The 20,232-nt window shown below is 35.8% G+C and overlaps 1 protein-coding gene and 1 long non-coding RNA gene across 2 annotated transcripts in view; both read left to right on the top strand.

The window, feature by feature from the left end:
• The window catches only part of LOC121734183 (lachesin-like), a 234,419-nt gene that overhangs the window by 198,921 nt on the left and 15,266 nt on the right, over positions 1 to 20,232 (top strand). The window lies entirely within an intron of this gene.
• On the top strand, positions 11,341 to 14,105 carry LOC121734186. The gene is made up of 2 exons (XR_006036671.1): positions 11,341 to 11,648; positions 13,973 to 14,105. It is a non-coding gene; the product is annotated as an uncharacterized LOC121734186 (long non-coding RNA).

Raw genomic sequence — 20,232 nt, 5'->3', positions numbered from 1 at the left:
ACGAGATGTCACTATCAGTAACACTGCGTGGTAAAAAGAGACATATGATGATGAGATACATGTTTTATTTTTCTTTATTTTTCTTTATAATTTTTATTACATCTTTTATTAAATATTGTTCTGCAAATTAAAAACTAACTCTAAACATCTCACACAAGAATAAAACATTTTGTATAAACTGTACATAATTTAATCAGAAACGGGGTTTTTCTATGTCGAACAATACAGAAGTGCATCAAACATTATTCAATCGGAGACATACAACACAAATCCTTCTACAATGCCCGTCTTAGTGACGTCACATCAATATTGCAACACGTGACACTACGTGACGCGACGTGATGCGACGTGACCCGACGTAATCCGACGTGACGACACGGCCACTGCCGTTATTGATATGAGTATTGTGTTAAATTGCGATGCGGCGTGAACTTTAGTGTTAGAATATTATTGTTTCTCTTTATTATATTATGAATGTGTGTATCCGGTATCTATTCCGTCTCCACACTTGCCACGAACTTTGTAACGGATAATTTGCGCCTCAAGAAAGGATATAAATTAGATGACGCCCGCAACTCCGGTTTTGGGTACGGAACCATGGGCGTACCGAGGGGGGGGAGGGGGGGCAGCTGCCCCCCCTGGATCATGTTGACGTCCCTACTAAGTATATTAACTAGTACTTTTATCTATAAAAATTAAAAACTAAGAACGAATTTTTGCCATTTGTTTGCAATACAATATTTTTACAACTAAAAATTATTATTATTTTATTCTTTATAAACACCTAGCTTATGAAAAATCTGATTTGCCCCCCCTGGCACCAGAACCTGGGTAATTTGCCCCCCCCCCCCCCCCCCCCTGGCCCAGAACCTGGGTACGCCCATGTACGGAACCCTAAAAAAATGAAATAATATGCAGTGAAAATATTAAACATACAAGCCGTATAAAGTTTACAAAGGAAGTGTCCTCACAGATGTCTTCTTCTGAACTCACCGTCTGTTGTAACACAGCCTAGTGTGTTATAGTGCAGAGTATTCTGAGCTCTAATACTAAAGTTTAAGGTTTATAGTTGTGTGTAAAGCCTCAGTTAAGTTGAGCACACATATTGTGAGGGAGTGAATATTGGTATACAAATTATAATGTCTAGAGATGATTAAAAAATGTATGATTTTTTTTTTGATATAAGGGGGCAAACGAGCAAACGGGTCACATGATGGAAAGCAACTTCCGTCGCCCATGGACACTCGCAGCATCAGAAGAGCTGCAGGTGCGTTGCCGGCCTTTTAATAGGGTAATAGGGGAGGGTAGGGAAGGGAAGAGAAGGGAATAGGGGAGGGTATGGAAGGGAATAGGATAGGGGATTGGGCCTCCGGTAAACTCACTCACTCGGCGAAACACAGCGCAAGAGAACGTGGTATTTCTCCGGTCGAACCGGCCCATTCGTGCCGAAGCATGGCTCTCCCACGTATAAATAATTTCTAGACCGATAAACATTTTCGAATTAATATTAGTAGTAATATCCCCTAATTACGGTATACGTCTGAAGTAGTTTATTGTGCGGGAACCGAACATTTTTCCGAGATATAATTGTCCTATATAAATGCTTTTACAGAGTTGGTAAATGTCCTTTATATTTATATTTTATTATTTATTTTATTATTTATTATTATAATATTTTAGTGAGAAGATAATTTCTGAAAGTATCTTTATAATATCTTCATCGAAATAAGTTCAACGGCTTAAGCGTGCAGAGATAACAGAGAGAAAGACTTTCGTATTTATAATATTATATTTGTATGAATGTAAAAAATTGTACGAAACTCTGCGCCTCGTCATACTTATTATAACTTAATGGCTATGGACCTACAAAAGATACTTAAACAATGCAACTACAAACATTTCGCCGCAAATTCGCAGAATCGAAGTGAAAAAGACAAACAGAGCACGCGCCAGGATAAACAGCGGTATTTAAATAGTGCCGAGAGCCTTCAAGTGCTTTTTGTGGCTGGTGGAAATTAGCGAGGTTTTATTGTTGTTTGCCGTTCATTGCGGGTTTTCCAATACCCGCCGTAGTGTTTGTATAATTGAGAGCGGCGATGTGTAATGTTCGATGTGGGAACGTTTTTTATAACTAAAAGGCTTTTTCTATATAGGAAATATGCCTTTGCGTGGTCTAGGCTCAATATAAATAGCTCGATTTAACAGAAAATTTCTGTAAATAAAGTTTATATTCAAATTTGCCCCTGAATGAGCTATAAACGCAATTATAAGAGCCTGTTTCACCGCTAATTACTGATAAGTGCCGGATAAGCTACCCAAAACTTATTTGACAGATATTCCATACTCTGTCAGATAAGTTCTGGATAGCCTATACGGACTTATCAGTAAGTGGTGTCAGAGGCCCTAGGTCGAGTCCATATTTTCATAATATAAACTATCTACATACTATTAAACTATTAACGCGAAAGTGTATTTGTTCGTTGATTGTTCAAGTTTGAACCACTAAAGCGATTTTGATTTAATTTGGTATGGAAACACTTTAAATCCCAAATATATACAAGGTGTAACAAAACAAAAGGATAATACTTTAGGATGTGTATTCATCCCCTATACAGAATTCGCTGTGAAAGTAGCAGAGCTGAAAAAGTAACTTTTTTTTTACTTTTGTATAAAAAACGCCCGAGCGTCATGCGCTCGAGCGTTTGCCCATACAAATCACAAAAATTGCTCTTTCAACGCTGCTACTTTCACAATGAACTCTATGTGAGGGACTCATACACACCTTAAAGTATCGTTTAGTTTTGTTACAACTTGTATATTGTAGTTTAAGTCAAAAAGTACAGTTTCTACGATATTACTGCGCGAAGTTGCGAGCAACAACTAGTTGTTTGATATTTCTGATGACCTGACACAGATACGGCCGTCGATACAAACTCCATAATAGAGTTTGCCTTGGAACTATTTGTGGAACAAAATAACCATACCGTATTATTAGAATATGACAATTAGCTATACTTATGGCAATTACAATTATAGCATGCCTTTAATTGAAGATGAGTGAATGAACAGGAACTGACATTTTACAATATAAGAACAATTACTCATATTATTTACCTTATAATTTGAACAAACGTTGTAACTTACCTTCATCATCTGGCCATACTAAGAATCCACATTCTATTTTTTTTTAATTTAAATAATTTTCCCGGTCCTCAAAATCAAAATCAAAATATTTTTTATTCAGAGTAATTTTTTTACAAAAATATTTCTGAACGTCGATACTAAGGTGCCTACCACCGGTTCGGGAACTAACCCGGCGAGAAGAACCGGCGTAAGAAACTCGCACGGGGCCATCTTTTACTAAAAAGATGGAAAATAACAATTTGAACATATATAGTGCACCAAGGCTTTAAATGAATATGTCAATGGGCGCTGCTGGTAAAGAAGAACTGTCTTAAATGACGTTTTTGTACGAAAACAGCGCTAGTTCCCCCTCTCGCCACGTTCATTTAAGGCCTTGTCGAACTGTAACAATATTATGTTACAGTTAAATCTATTTACAACAGGAATTATAAAGAGTATTCAAGTAGCCTGTAAGAACCACCCTATTCCCAACGTGTGTTGTCGTCGATGAAATCATTGATTTTATAATAAGCTTTAGTACACAAACGTTCTTTTACAACTTTTTTAAATTTATTGATAGAGAGATTTTGAACGTTTACTGGGATTCTATTGTACAGGCGTATACATTGGCCTTTAAAAGTTTTGCTGACTTTGCTAAGTCTGATTACTGGTATTTCTAATTTGTTCTTATTCCTAGTGTTAAAACAATGATTGTCGCTATTCTTTTTGAAATTATTTAAGTTCTTTCTTTCATACAATACATTATCCAAGACGTATTGAGGTGTGACGGTCAGAATATTTATTTCCTTAAACTTTTCTCTTAAGGATTCACACGATGACATCTTATAAATAGAACGTATCGCTCGCTTCTGCAGCACGAATATTGCATTAATGTCCGCTGCATTTCCCCATAGAAGGATTCCATAGGACATAATGCTGTGGAAGTAACTAAAGTAAACAAGTCGCGCTGTTTCTACATCAGTTACTTCTCTGATTTTTTTAACAGCATATGCTGCAGAACTGAGCCTATCCGCCAGATTTGCAATATGCGGACTCCACTGTAATTTACTGTCTAAAGTTATACCTAGGAAAACAGTGGTGTACACTAATTTCATTTTCTCATTTAATAGTACATTGGTTTGTACTTGCCTAACATTTGGCAAACTGAATTTCAAACATTTCGTTTTGTTAGAATTTAATAGTAAATTATTAGCATTAAACCATTGTACTATTTTTGAGAGAGCACTATTTACCTCGTCGTAATTATATTGTTGTCGCTTCACATTAAAAATTAGTGAAGTATCATCAGCAAAAAGTACTATCTCATGCTTATCTTTAACTAGATAAGGTAGGTCTTTTATGTAAATGAGAAAAAGAAAGGGACCTAAAATAGATCCTTGTGGAACACCTAGCTTTATTTTACTACCATTAGACCTTTTAGAATTAACTTCTACTCTTTGCATTATATTTGCAAGGTAAGAACTTAACAGTTTTAGGGTCGTGTCCCTTATACCATAATGATACAATTGTCAGATTAATGTAGCATGTTCGACATAATCAAATGCTTTGAATAGGTCGCAGTGTCTAAACACACCATGCCGAAATTCCGCGGCGGAAATTCCGCATGATTACGTCAGCATTGTCAAACGCATACAATATAACGCGACGGAATTTCGGCATGGTGTGTCATCGGTAATTTAAAATAAATTGTAGGCGGAATCAAGCCGAACTTCCGCCGCGGATTCTTCCATTCGTGCAAAAAACGAAAGTTTACAAATTGTTGCCTAATCGCTTTATCCTCATTTGGCATCATGATTCATAAACATCTATGTCTATCTATAAAAAAAAAAAATTAAAATTTTGAGTCTTTCTAAAACCCGATAACGGCTTAACTGATTTGGCTAATTTTGGTCCTGAAATATTTGTGGAACTACAGGGTAGGCTATAATATTTCTGTTTTTTAACTGGTCTGTTACTTACTCATGCTCTTGCAATTTAAGCCGCTGATCCGATTTGGATAAAATTCTTTATGTGCTTTCAGCCTCGGCAATAGAGAAAAAATAGTTGTTGTCCCAGAAAAATGTATGATATCAACGGGACAAACTAATTTTAGTGCTGAAAGAAACAAATTTGTTTCACTTGGACCCTTTCTTCTTCGTAAAGTAGCCTAACAACCCAAAGAGATGGAAAATTATTTATATTCCTTACCCTGTCCGAAACACTTACTGTAACCGCACTCGCAACCGAAGCGCGAGATATTCAGGTGAATTTTGCCAACTCTTTGTAGCTAGAGGGTTAAATCTATATTAATATATAGTGTGTTTTGTTTGAATACACTTGGCGAAACATGGCGGCAGCGGTCTTTGACTCCCTGTCAAAAACTTGTCATTTTCTATACAAAACCACGATTGACAACATCTGACACTCCATTGTCAATCGCGGTTTATATAGAAAATGATAAGGTTCGCCGAGTACAGTATAGACTGCTTTTGATGAGATTTGTTAAAGAAATTAATCACCCTAAAATGCTAGATATTTATCGTTGTGTTACTAGTACATAATAATATTATTATATCCCTATGAAAATTTGACATTATCTTAATATTTTTCTTTTTTGTTACAGGTACGTGTTTTCTATAAACTGGAAACTCCAGAAGTTAATCGTCTTACGTTAAGTACAATTTAGGAAACACATCGAACAAGCTGCTTCTTCAATATGCTATTGTTCGATATAACAAGCTGCTTGATGTGACTCGTTCGATATGTTTCCTAAAATGTGTTACATTAAAACAGTAGAATCAGTGATGATGATGATGATGGTTGTTGGTCCGACAATAATCGTCGCCCGTCACGCTCGGCGCCCACTTTGAAGATGTTCGCCGGCGCGTGTAACTCCGCCACTGCCATATTTAAACTGGGTATTCGGGTTTACATACTGGGGGTTTTAGGGTGCTCTCGAGAAATATCCAAATATTTTAAAGGATCAAGTTGGATATTTTATTTAGTTTCTAAGAATTTTAGACAATTTTTAAACGAACCACTTGCTAAACTGAGCCTAAAAAACGTATAACGTTTGTTTAGTTTCAGCAAAAAAAAAAAGTATATTTTGGTACAAAAAATAATATGATTAATCTTTTATCCATGTTTTTGTTATCAATTCCAAAGTCTGTATGTCTGTCACTTTTTTAGGCTTACGCCACTTAATCGATTCAAATAAAAAGTTTATGGATACAGGGAGGATACATAGATCATTTCTAAAGAATACACAGATAAAATTTCTTCAAAACGAATTTGTAGTCACCATGATGATTATAATATTTTTAATTATTTTCACAAAATATTTCTTCTATTCTAATGTTGTGTCACCTATAAAAGTGCATGTATCGGGATTGTACTTACTTGTGTTGTTATTTAACTGTAATGTTCAATACATGTACTGCTGGTGTCCTTTTTGAATAAATAAATAATAAATAAATAATTTTCTTCAAAACCAACATCTAAAATCCATAACCTCTTTTTTTCAATAGCAAAAAGTATTAGTACCTCCAGCTCCTTTACGCGGTTCCAAAATCCAAATGAACCATTGTCTGAGTTTTAATTCATCTAAGTAGTGAAACACTTTTGATGCTCCGTGGGCAACCACTCGCCTAGGGCTGCCAAAATACGGCAAATTCAATTTGTAATGATTTAAGTAACTTTTTGTGTATGTAGGTATAAAATAAGACAAAAATAGTGAACTTTAACAAAAAGAAATATAATAACTTTATAATTTTCATGAAAATAACTGTTTTTCCTAATACTTAATTTAAAAATAATACTAGATACTGTATATGCAAGGGCAATAAAAATTACTGGAATCAAAGTACTGAATGAAATCGGTTCTGTGGCTTCAGCCTAAGGAGGTAACAGACAGACTAATTAGTAGGGTTTACAATGTCATATTATATTATATCTAATGTTTTGTCTTATTATGTAATATTGCATAAAGTTAATACAATCTGAGATATATTTTTTTCGCTCTGACAACCCTTTACACTGCCCTGTGCGAATCCCGTGAGCACTAGCGCAGCGGGGAGTCCACGCTAATATTGTTCACCTGAACCCCCTACGCCAGATATATCACAGATTTATACCAACTGCAACGGTGTTGCCAGCTATTAGTTATCAAAATATTTAATTTTTGTGTCAAATTTGTTGGAGATATTTTTTCGGTATGGAATACACGGTTATACGGTTTCGGTAAAAATATATTGTGTGTATATTTAATGAAAATTTAAAGATACTGATTAAAAATTCTAAGTAAAGTTAATATAAATAATAATATGTTAACGTTTTGATAAAATGTAAGGTTTAACTAAGATGACATTAGATATATGAGTTCAGACATAGAGCCAACTACAAGGAGATTGGCAACTATCGTGACAAAATGTACGGTTTCTACGAGCTTTGTATACACGAATTGTGGACAAAATATAATGGCTAATAGTATTTTTATAAGTGCCCACGATTTAATAAAAAGAAAAGAAAGGGTTTTAAAAGGAAAATTTTGTCACGATAATTATGATGATAATGAGTGTTAACGTTTGTTGTTTGTAATAAAACAGCAATTGTCGTTTGACCCACTTCACGTAAATTGCCGTAAGTAGGAGGGGAGGGGGGGGGGGGTACAATGTCCACTTCCCTTTTTGCATTTTAAATTTATTTTCAATGATGTCGTGTTATTTTTTCTTGTGTTTAAAGTGGGTCATGGCGAAGAATTATTATTATCAAGTAATTTTCTTCAGTATAAATGTGAAAATGTATTTGTCTCTATGCTTATTAGTTCACGCTATTAGTTTCGATAAAATTTAGTTTTCTGTATTACATATCGAACGTAGCTTTATGTTTTCTATAGCCTCTTAAAATAACAGACATTATTAAACTTTTAAATCAATAATTCACCCTGGAAAATCCTAAACGATCCGTCATTCGAAAGCTATTATTATGTACACAATCAATTAACTACGTTGTTAAGTAAATGGTCATTTATACAGCAGGCAGTTTAGCTGAACAAATGGGATAATTGCTAGTAACAAATCTATGATACACGAGGAAAGACAATCAAATATAATATACAAAGATATAAAGGCAGTAATCTACACTAATATTATAAATACGAAAGTGTCTGTCTGTCTGTTTGTTACCTCGTCACGCTTAAATCGCTAAACCGATTTTGCTGAAATTTGGCATGGAGATACTTTGAGTCCCGGAAAAGGACATAGGATTCTTTTTATCCCGCAAAATGTACGGTTTCCATGTGATAAACTAATTTTGGCGCAACGGAGTTGCGGGCTTCATCTAGAACTATAAATTAAAGTTTTAACTCTTTCTTAGGACAAAATTTTTCTTTTGACCAAGTAAAATATTTATTTTATCATACAATCAAAAAATAATGAGAAATTTAACAATAATATTAAATCCTTTTTGCTCCAAATAACTAAGGCGAGCGTGACAGTCATGGGCTCGATTCCTGTGTCGGAAAAATGTTTTTTCCAAATACCCAAAGTGTTTGTTACAAGACTCGTGGCAGATCTTTTTTTTTATGAAATAAGGGGGCAAACGAGCAAACGGGTCACCTGAATTGGAAAGCAACTTCCGTCGCTCATGGACACCCGTAGAATCAGAAGAGCTGCAGGTGCGTTGCCGGCCTTTTAAGAGGAATAGGGTAATAGGGGAGGGTAGGGATGGGAATAGGGAGGGTAGGGAAGGGAATAGGGTAGGGGATGGGGCCTCCGGTAAATTCACTCACTCGGCGAAACACAGCGTAAGCGCTGTTTCACGCCGGTTTTCTGTGAGAACGTGGTATTTCTCTCGAGCCGGCCCATTCGTGCCGAAGCATGGCTCTCCCACGTCTATCGTACGTACGTCTACGATAGTTGTAGCACTTCTACAAAATACATTGCTACCTGATTCGTAGCAGATTTCCGTAGTAGTGCTACGTTTGTCGTAGAAGTGCTACAACTGTCGTAGATCTGCTACGAGTCTCGTAGCAGTGCTACGCATTTTGTAGAAGTGCTACAACTGTCGTAGATCTGCTACGAGTCTCGTAGCAGTGCTACGCATTTTGTAGAAGTGCTACAACTGTCGTAGATCTGCTACGAGTCTCGTAGCAGTGCTACGCATTTTGTAGAAGTGCTACAAGTGTCGTAGATCTGCTACGAGTCTCGTAGCAGTGCTACGCATTTTGTAGAAGTGCTACAAGTGTCGTAGATCTGCTACGAGTCTCGTAGCGCCGCTACAAATTACGTAGCGAGAAACAGCGCTATGATTTCACGTTGTATGATTTATGCCGTAAATTATGACTTTGGTTATTTAATAACCGAAGTTGGTGTATAGCGAAGTTATATAATATTCCTAGGGCTGCTACCGTTAGACACAGAGAGTTTTATTACATCAAGTTTCTGTTTTGTGTTGGTTGATTACAAGTCTTCGGCTATATTTTGCTACATGTAATCTAAATAGAGTTTTTCATCATGGCTTAGTCCCAATTTCTTATTTGCCATGAAAAATATATGCAAGACCTAATTAGATCTTAACAGGAATCACATTTTTATAGCCTGTGCCATAGTGTGTGCTTAGGGTCAGTTTTTAAACTATCCATGCATTGAGAATTGAGAGGCATTTTAAATGACTCATTCAAAACTGAATTGTCGAATTTACCTAAATTCGAATACAAAAATTCCTGTCTTTTGATAACGTATTGAAAGATTTAGGTTCTGAGAAAGTGAAGTACCATTTGAGTCTCACATGCCACATGTTAACATTGCTGTCAAGAAATTGTGTGAAGTATAATAAACGACTAATAATTCTTAAAACAAGGGTACACAATGTTACCAAAGCCATAAAACTATAATTTATTATGGGCTGCTTTTAGTTTAAATGGTCAGGTTCACATTTGGCATGGGAACGTTTTTTTGTTCACCCTGCAGGTCACAGTTTATTTTACTGTTAAATATTTTACACTTCTCTCCTTTACTCCTTGGAGTATAGACGTGCCTTACCGAATGCGCTTAGCCTAAATAAAGCGCAATATGAAAGTGATTTTCTTTTATTTAATCTATCCACGACCTCACAGTCTAAGTCAATAAGACTAACAGGTTATGGTTGCCCAGTCAACGCAGTGATTAAATAAAAGTTAAAATAGTTTTTAAACTAAAAGTGATTGTGAAATTCGAACTTTTAAAACAACAACATGGAGAAAAAGAAGACCAAGAGAAATATTCCGATTTTCGTGGGAGAAAACTACAACATCTGGAAATTCAGAATCCGAAGCCTTTTAAGTGAACTAGACGTAATTCACGTTATTGAGAAGCCAGTTCCGGTTACACCTGACAACAAGTGGAAGAGAGCCGAGCAAACAGCTAAAAATGTTATCATCGAATACCTGTCCGATGCTTACATCAGTCATGTTGGACAGGAGTCAACGTCGAAGGAAATACTGTCTGCGCTAGACAACATTTTCGAGAGAAAAAGTACGGCTAAACAGCTCGCAACCAGAAAGAAGTTATTAAATATGAAACTCCAAGGAGATACCACCTTGAATCAACATTTTATGCAGTTTGATATTTTAATATCCGAGCTAGCGACTTCTGGTGCAACTGTGATGGAGGGAGATAAGGTATCCCAACTATTGCTGACTCTTCCGCCTGCCTATGACGGTATTGTCACTGCAATCGAAACACTCTCAGAAGACGATATTACGCTGAACTTCGTGAAGATGCGACTCCTCGACCACGAAATTAAACTAAACGACGAAAAACTAGACACAAGCAGAAAAGTGCTTCATGCTGAAATTCAAAAATAATCATCTGCAACACGAAGACTTCCAACGAAGACCAGTTATGAAGAATTCTCGAAGAATTGAATATAAGAAGCCGAAATTCGACAACAACATGATATTATCTAATAAGAAGAAAGTTGTGATATGCCATTACTGCAAGAAAAAGGGACATTACAAAAATAAATGTCGCTACTACCTGCGTGACAATATGAAGAACAAACCAGACAATACTGAGACAACAATTAACACTGCTCATACAACAAGTGTTAATACAATTCAATCATCGCCGACTGCACCGAGTTTTGTTTTTATGGCAGGAGCCATAATGCAAACAGAATATAAGCAAGATAAAATTATATTCTTATAGGACTCTGGAGCATCCGTTTATATCACGAATCGAGAGGATATAGCAAGCTATTTTCGCACACTGACAATACCAATCAAAATATCAGTAGCGAAAAATGAAACAGTCATCTCCGCGTCGAAGATTGGATCAATCTCTGTTACGAGCAACTTGGGCGTCAAAGACGAGATAGAAAACGTGCTGTACAGTCCTGATGTCCCGTGCAACTTGCTGTCCGTTACCAAGATGCAACAAGCCGGATACTCCGTGACCTTTGGTGACGATGGGGTAATGATGTACTGCCACGGTAAGCCCGTGATGTCCGGTAAGACCGTAAACAACCTGTTTACTCTGGAATTCAAGGTACGTATAAACTTGATTAAACGTTCCGGAAGTCTGCAGGTCTGTCTATTAATCTTGATCATAAATAATGATATCAACGATTAGGTCATAATTATTGTAGGCCAATTAAAAATGTATACTGTGTGAAGCATGCTAATTTACGGCTAACAAGCCAGACTGCCGTTACAGAAATGAAAGAACATTCAATGTTCAGTCAGATGTTTGTGGGCAATGACACCACCTTCTGTAAATAACAATGATATTCTGATCTATTTTATTGGTGACTTTACTCTTTATTGCGCAAAATATCTTATAAGACACAAATCCGATATGCTTGCAATGTTTAATTAAAGATTTTGTCGAAAAAGAGGTGAAGCTAGATAAAACATAAAATAGTTAATTTTTTATTGCGTTAATAGTTATAGTCCAAATGGTGCAACAAAATGTGTTAAAGGGTATGAAAGTAATTATCTCGCAATACCACGAACTCCACAGTTAAATGGCATATCTGAAAGAATGGTACTTTTCTGTAATGGAACTATTACAGAAAAGGCGCGAACAATGATATCTGGTGCTTAATAAAAAAAAAGTGTTATGAGACGATGCTGAGTTAACTGCAACGTATCTTATAAATATGACACCAACAAAGTCATTGAAGGTAAATAAAACACCTTATGAAATGTGGCACAATAAGAAACCCCAAATTAAATACCTAAAAGTGTTTGGTTCAACTGTATATGTGCATGTAAAACCGGTAGAAACAAATTCGATGAAAAATCATCTAAAGCCATTATTGGGGTATGAACCAAATGGGTATATTATAGAGTTTATGATGTGGAAAATTAAAAGGACTTGGTAATAAGCGATGTGACCCTAAATGAGAAAAGCTTTCTTAAGTCGAATTTAAATTTAATCCAATAAATGTACACTCAGGTAAAGAAATGTCAAATCCTAGTTCGTCAAGTGCCCCTTACAAATTACAATGAACAAAACAATAGAAACAATTATTGTAATTTTGTAAACAATGCTATACAAGTCAGAGTAGCCACTTAGTTTTTTTTTTTTATGGTACCGAACTAAAATAGAAATAGTGAACATATTGATAATAAATTAATACTTCTCCTCAGTACAACAACAATAACACACTGATGCTAAGTTTGTACAAATATGTATTCTGTGGCTAAATGAACAGAGTAAAATTATAATAATTATATTATTATAATTAAAATATTTTTTTAGAAAATATGTTCATGGCAGTTCCCGAGGGAGGACTGAGTATTGAGTATGTAAAATAAAGTCTGTAAACTCAATGTAGCACTAAATGGCTTAAAACAAGCCGCTAGATGCTGTTTCGAAAATATTCGAATAATGTATGAAAGACGACAATTATGTGTACTGTATTATTAAATAAGGGACAGATATCCCACAATATTAATTTTATTTTATATGTTGACGATATAGTTATTAGCACGGTAAATGAAAGTGCAAGGAATAACTTTGAACAATATTGGATTAATAAAATTTTCGATGGTTGACTTAAAAGAAATAAGACTTTTCTGAGGTATCAGGATAACTAGGACCAGTAGGACCAAAGTACATAATAATATTATATAAAGGCAATATTAAACAAGTTTAAAGTGATGGATTGTAATCCATATTAACATACCTTTATAATTATATAAATGAAAGTTAACTTCGAAGCATTGGAATCTGATGAGATATGTAATGCATCATGTTGAAGTGCTGGTTGCCTTATGTACTTAATACATAGTATATAATTGATCATATTTGGACCTTAGACACATGGATAAGAAATAACATATAACAATCGACTTGTTTAAAAAGAGTATTTGCTTAGATATTTAGAAAGTACATCAAATCTGAAATTAATAATATACAGATAAACTAATTGATAATTTATTTACGGGATATTATGTCAATTCAAATTAGGGAGGAAGTGATAACTCAATTAAAAAAAACCTACAACAGTTTTTTTATTATTTATGTTGTATGTATGTATGAATGTACAATAAGTATGTTGTATGTATGTGAACTCTAAGAGGCAAGTTTCATTAGCAGCCTCGTCGACAGAAGCCGAATATATTATGGTTCTGTATGAAGCCGTTAAAGAGGCTTTGTGGTTAAGGACTTCAGCTAGTAGCATTAATATTGAAATTAAAGAACCTTTATTAATATAGAGGTACGACGAGATAATAATGGATGTATTATTATTGCAAAATATAATCCATTGAGTCACAAGAGTTCCAAACATATAGACGTTAAATATCACTTCTCCCGAGAATAATGTGTGAATAAGACAATAACTTTGAAATATATTTCAACAGATAACCAGATCGTGGACATGCTGACCGAGCCGCTGCCAGCAGCCAGGTTCCGCGACTTGCGGGACACGAATGTGGAAGAATAATGTTTTATAATGTTTCAATAAATACTAATAGTAATTAATTATTTAATGATCTGGTGAGGTTTTTTTCTGGGGTTTCCCTCATCCTAGCAATGAATGTTGGATCATTTTGTATCTCCCCGGATTTCAAGGTTAAAGTGCACGGAAGGTAACGTTAATTAGGTATTACTCAATGTATTTTAAATTGTACCTAATTTAAATTACTTTTAATGTTTTGAGATTTAGGCAATTTTATTTTAGGTTTATATTACTTTTGAATTTAATTCAAAAGACATTAATTTTTGAGGGGGCGTGTCGAATTTACCTAAATTCGAATACAAAAATTCCTGTCTTTTGATAACGTATTGAAAGATTTAGGTTCTGAGAAAGTGAAGTACCATTTGAGTCTCACATGCCACATGTTAACATTGCTGTCAAGAAATTGTGTGAAGTATAATAAACGACTAATAATTCTTAAAACAAGGGTACACAATGTTACCAAAGCCATAAAACTATAATTTATTATGGGCTGCTTTTAGTTTAAATGGTCAGGTTCACATTTGGCATGGGAACGTTTTTTTGTTCACCCTGCAGGTCACAGTTTATTTTACTGTTAAATATTTTACACTTCTCTCCTTTACTCCTTGGAGTATAGACGTGCCTTACCGAATGCGCTTAGCCTAAATAAAGCGCAATATGAAAGTGATTTTCTTTTATTTAATCTATCCACGACCTCACAGTCTAACGGCCGTTCCCAATATTTGATCTATCTTTGGTTTTGCCCTACTAGAGATAGGAATAGCTCACAATTGACATAAAATATATGTCTCTAATGTCTAATCTGAGCTATTCCTATCTCTAGTAGGGCAAAACCAGAGATAGATCAAATATTGGGAATGGCCGTTAGTCAATAAGACTAACATGAATTGACAGTCTTGTCACTCACTGTGTCGGGCAGCATGTTCCAATTTTGAATGTAATCTGTTCCGATTGTGTTCGTTTGAAAAAAAAATATCACATTGCGTCACGTCGCAATGTCAACCGACCCGACTTGTGGACGTAACTGTGATCACAGCCTAAGATGTCACTTCCTCCAGTATGCACCCTTACATCATGAATGTCCGCGTGTCACTTGTCACGTCTGCGGTCACGTCGTGACGTCACGTAACGTTACGTTATCAATAGACCGGCAGCAGATACTCAATAATTGTAGGCTTAAGTCATCTCGCTGTCCAACTGATTAAACGGGGATGTGTGGGGGCTAGATGGGAGCTTGAGTGGGGTGGGGATTGGGGTTAACGCTGATTAATATCTGGTGTGAGATCAGCTGTGACGAGTCTTAGGGAAGTGATGATATGGAAATGTGTAAGAGGTTTTAGACAAGATGTTGCGCCGAATTTATTGCATGGGTATTGAGTAGTTTTACTTTATTGATCTCTATTTAATTTTGTTCGGGAAATTTGCATCTTGTAAAAGAAATTACAGTAACATTACCTTACCACACTGATCATAGGTTTAGCGGTAAATGTGAATAATTCACAGATAATACATTTGCATGTAGTATAATATAATAACATTATGTTTCACGCCAATGCAATGTTACCGTTTGGTTTAGATGTAAGAAATTGTTAAACTGCTATTTTGTAGAAGCCTATGAGAACGACATGGGCACCACCCACTGGGCGCCCGCAAAGTTGACCATGTAGTAAGATGTGAACCAAGTCCTAAATAAAGATAAAAAAATCAAGAAACTAACATCCATGTGGAACACACATACATTTATCTATTAAAAATAAATAAAAAATGTTTTATTTCTGAGTAAATTTGAATCAAATTTTTTCAGAATGTCTACCTGATGCCTACCACCGGTTCGGGAACTTAAAAAACTTTAAGTTCCCGAACCGGTGGTAAGGTAATTATCACAGAATAACCTGATACAATAGATAGGAACTTAAAAAACTTAAAACTAATACTTATAACAACCAAAAACACGAAAGACAAACAAAACATGTAAGGTAGTCAAATATTTATCCCTCCTTTTGACTTCGCAGTCGAGTAAAAATAGCCAAAATATTACTTTGTCTATATTCAAATACAGCCTAAACTAACCACCTACTGCGAGCAGTTAAACGGGAGAGTGCGATAGCGGCTAAGCCGTTACGGCTAGCCACAAACGGCTAGATACTAAATAGTCGATTAGCCGAACCGTGGCCGCGTTTTTAGCCACTCTTTTCTATTGAAAAGAGTGGCTAAAAACGCGGCCACGGTTCCACGGCCTAGCTCAAAGGATTATGGGAACACGTGGAATTTTGAAACTCAACATTTCAAAAGCCTTTTTTAGGTTTGATATTTTTAAAAGTAATATATTTCGCTATTTTGCGCAGTTTTCCTGTAAACCCTTGTTTGCGCTAAATAATAATCATAAGTCTACATGAATTATGTAAGCGATAAAACTATTGTGCATTGTATTCTGCATGGAGCACTCTCCGAAACTACTGGGCAGTTTTGGATGAAATCACAAGAATTGAACATTAAATTAGAAAAATTATACTCGTATTACGAAATGTGTAGTTCAAATGGATCCTCCTGCACATAACCTTTTATATACAGAGGGGCTAAAATGGTCGCTTTGAAGAATCATATTATGAATCATGTTATGATTCATTCTTTTAAAATCGCAAAATGCAAATCTGCTTGCAATTCATATTTAGTAATTCGTACTAATTGGACATTTGTCACTTTGACAGTTTTGACAATTCATTTGCTGAATTGATTGAGAGGAATTGCTAAATGTGACCATTTTAGCCCCGCTGGGTGTAACAAAACTAAGTGACAATACTTTAGGGTATATACTGTGTATGTGTCCCTTTACCCTTATATAGAGTTCACAGTGAAAATAGCAGAGCTAAGGGAGCAATGTTTTTCATGATTTTTATAGTGTAAGCGCCCCAGCGTTAGGAATTCGCCCATACAAAAGTAAAAAAAAAAGTTACTCTTTCAGTGCTGCTACTTTCACAGTGAACTCTATACAAGGGACACATACATACCCTAAAGTATTATCACTTAGTTTTGTTACACCCTGTAATCTGTATATCCCTGTATAATCGCTAACTTTTTGTATCAAAAATTTTATATATTTTTTTTTTTATGAAATAAGGGGGCAAACGAGCAAACGGGTCACCTGATGGAAAGCAACTTCCGTCGCCCATGGATACTCGCAGCATCAGAAGAGCTGCAAGTGCGTTGCCGGCCTTTAAAGAGGGAATAGGGTAATAGGGGAGGGTAGGGAAGGGAAGGGAAGGGAATAGTTGAGGGTAGGGAAGGGGCTAGGGTAGGGGTTAGGGGATTGGGCCTCCGATAAACTCACTCACTCGGCGAAACACAGCGCAAGCGCTGTTTCACGCCGGTTTTCTGTGAGAACGTGGTATTTATCCGGTCGAGCCGGCCCATTCGTGCTGAATCATGGCTCTCCCGCGTATATATTTCTTGATAATGATGATGACGATGATAATATGTCGTATATTATGTTCTAATCCCGATACTAACGACCCGCAACTACATCCCGCTATGATATATTATGTTATTTATTCAAATCGATTCCGTGGGGATAATATATATTTGGGAAGGGATTATCTATCTCTTTCCCTCCTATTGTTACGTCCAAGGACGAGTTTGTGTGGGCTGTTGTATTTTTGATTGGATAACGTGAATGATATATTGTTAAAAATATGTTTGTGTGACATAATACGTAGGAGAAATGTTACACAAATATCCATAATATTATGTATAACACGTCAAAATGTGTATGTCGGTCTAGCCCACAGAAATAAATCAAGATAGAACGGCTAAGCGGGTGGAGTACGCGTGTTTCAATCTTGCACAAGTGAGCAAGATTCGTTGAACGTTCATTTAGTCAGCGCGCACGTCTCGACTTGATTACACCGGAGCGGTTGTGCAAAAATGCCTCATTGTGCAGTGTCTAATTATAAAAACAGAAGTGCGAAAGTGAATCGGTCAAAAGGAAGTATTTCTTGCTACGGGTAAGTTATTTATTGTAACTAAATGCAAAGCAAAAATTGACACGATCGATTCCTTAGCAAGGCACGCGCGTCGCCGTTCTATCTTGATTTATTTCTGTGGTCTAGCCCTTCATAATATTCAATCAGCTGAACTAATTAAGATGAAGTTTGGTATAGAGACACTCCGAAGAAAGGACGAGTGCATAGAATAGTTTTTATCGCGCAAATCGTAAGATTACGTCAAATATTTTTTCGACGACCTCTGTGGCTCAGTTGGTGGGCTGTTGGTAGCTCAAGCCGGGGGGTCGCGACTTCGAATCCCGCTGACGGAACCAAAAGTTTTCAAAGTTTCTGGGTCATGGATGTGTATTAAATATGTTTATCATATAATAAAAATCTTAAATATAATACAGTATAAAAGTAATAAATATATTTCCGTTGTCTGGTACCCGTAACACAAGTCCTTCAGGTACTTACCACGGGGCCAGACTGACGTGGTGTGAAGCGTCCATAGATATTATTATTATTATTTTAAAAACTATACTTAACAGCAGTATGAAATTTTTTATGTAGTTTTGAGTCCCAAGAAACGACAGAGGATAGCTTTTATCAGGGAAAAATGGACGATACAATTATTTCATTCAATTTAAAATTCCTGCGCGATGGCAAGTCTTGGCACAACGAAATTCCAACAACACCATCCTGTAGTTTTAACTAGTATCCGTTTTGTGATAGATTGTAAGTACGATTTAAAAAAACAAATGTGCAGTTTAGTGAATTGAGAAAAGAATTTAAAATTCACGCCCTATTCAAGTCAATATTTTAAGTCTGAATAGAAATAAATATCAGTTAGGTCACATCTGAAATACAGTCCCGATGGAGCGGAACAAGAAAGAGTATGTCTTAAAAATAAAAAGGCAAGAATAAATTTCAATAGAAAATGTTTAGTGGGAGGGCCTCGAAACGTCATGTTCGGGTTGTATCGGTGCATGCTAGTGATGTTCCTGTGGGAATATGCGGTAATGCGGTGTCGGATATTCGGTAGTTTAAATATGCGGCATGTTCGGTAGTTTTGGATATTAAATACCTACTTCTTTTTTTTACTAAGATTTATGCCAGTTTTCACTAAGTTTATGATGGATATGTAGAAAATATATTGATTTGAATTGTTTTATTAAAACATTTTTTGAGCAAATATTATTACTAATCTTCAAATGTATATTACTTACTACATGTTACTCGTAACGAATTTGATTAATTAAAATGAATAAAACTACATTTTTTACAAGTCACAAAATTATAACTCGAATATGCAAACAACTTACGTTTTTCAGGCCATTATTATATCATGTTTATAATGTTATCAGATGAAAGATCAGTTGTTTAGCAAATACATAGGAAAATACATACACCGTTAAAATTAAACGCCTACATTTTATGGTGTGCACTGACAATACGTCTAAAATCCGTTTTTGCCTTAAATCTGTCCATCAAACAAACAAACAAACAAACAATCAACATTGCATATGCCAAAATTTAGTTTTGTGTCAAAATTGATGATTAATTTTATTATTTATTTATTTAAATCAGGCTATGTAGGCCTATACAATATATATACCTTAATGACTAACATACATAAAAATTATATAAACTTAACAACTACACATTATCACGAATTAACGGCTTCATTCCGGAGTCTCCCCCGGAACCTTCCCGGATCCCGGATTAATGTTTATGGTAAGTGCAAGAATGCATCATAAATTTTGTTAATAATAATAATCAGTTATTGTAAAATCTAGTGCAACAGTATGTATACGTTAATAATTGCCTATTGTAAAATCATACACCTTTGGCACAGTCGGATAAAAACAATTTCCCCAATCTAAATATTCGGTACTCGGTCATCCGCCGCCCATCCCTAGAGCACGCTCCATTGCCGCTGTATGCCAATATCAAAGCTGCGGGCCGGGCGACTCGGAATAAATTTGCGTTTTATCGCGTCCGGTCCGACCCACCCGGGGGGTCGAACTGCGGGGGGGCTAACCCACCTTCCCCGTGTAACCCCCCGACACGGATATTGGTCTAACTTTGCGGTTTACCCTAAATTTGGCATGTTTTTAATACCGGTGTAATAAATAGGACGTGAACTAAAAATCTAGATTCCGCGAGCGATGTTGTGTAG

Source organism: Aricia agestis, chromosome 15 (genome assembly GCF_905147365.1).
Source record: "Aricia agestis chromosome 15, ilAriAges1.1, whole genome shotgun sequence".
Lineage (NCBI taxonomy): Eukaryota > Metazoa > Arthropoda > Insecta > Lepidoptera > Lycaenidae > Aricia > Aricia agestis.
The sequence above is the reverse complement of the archived record's forward strand: the minus strand, read 5'-3'. Positions and strand labels throughout refer to the sequence as shown.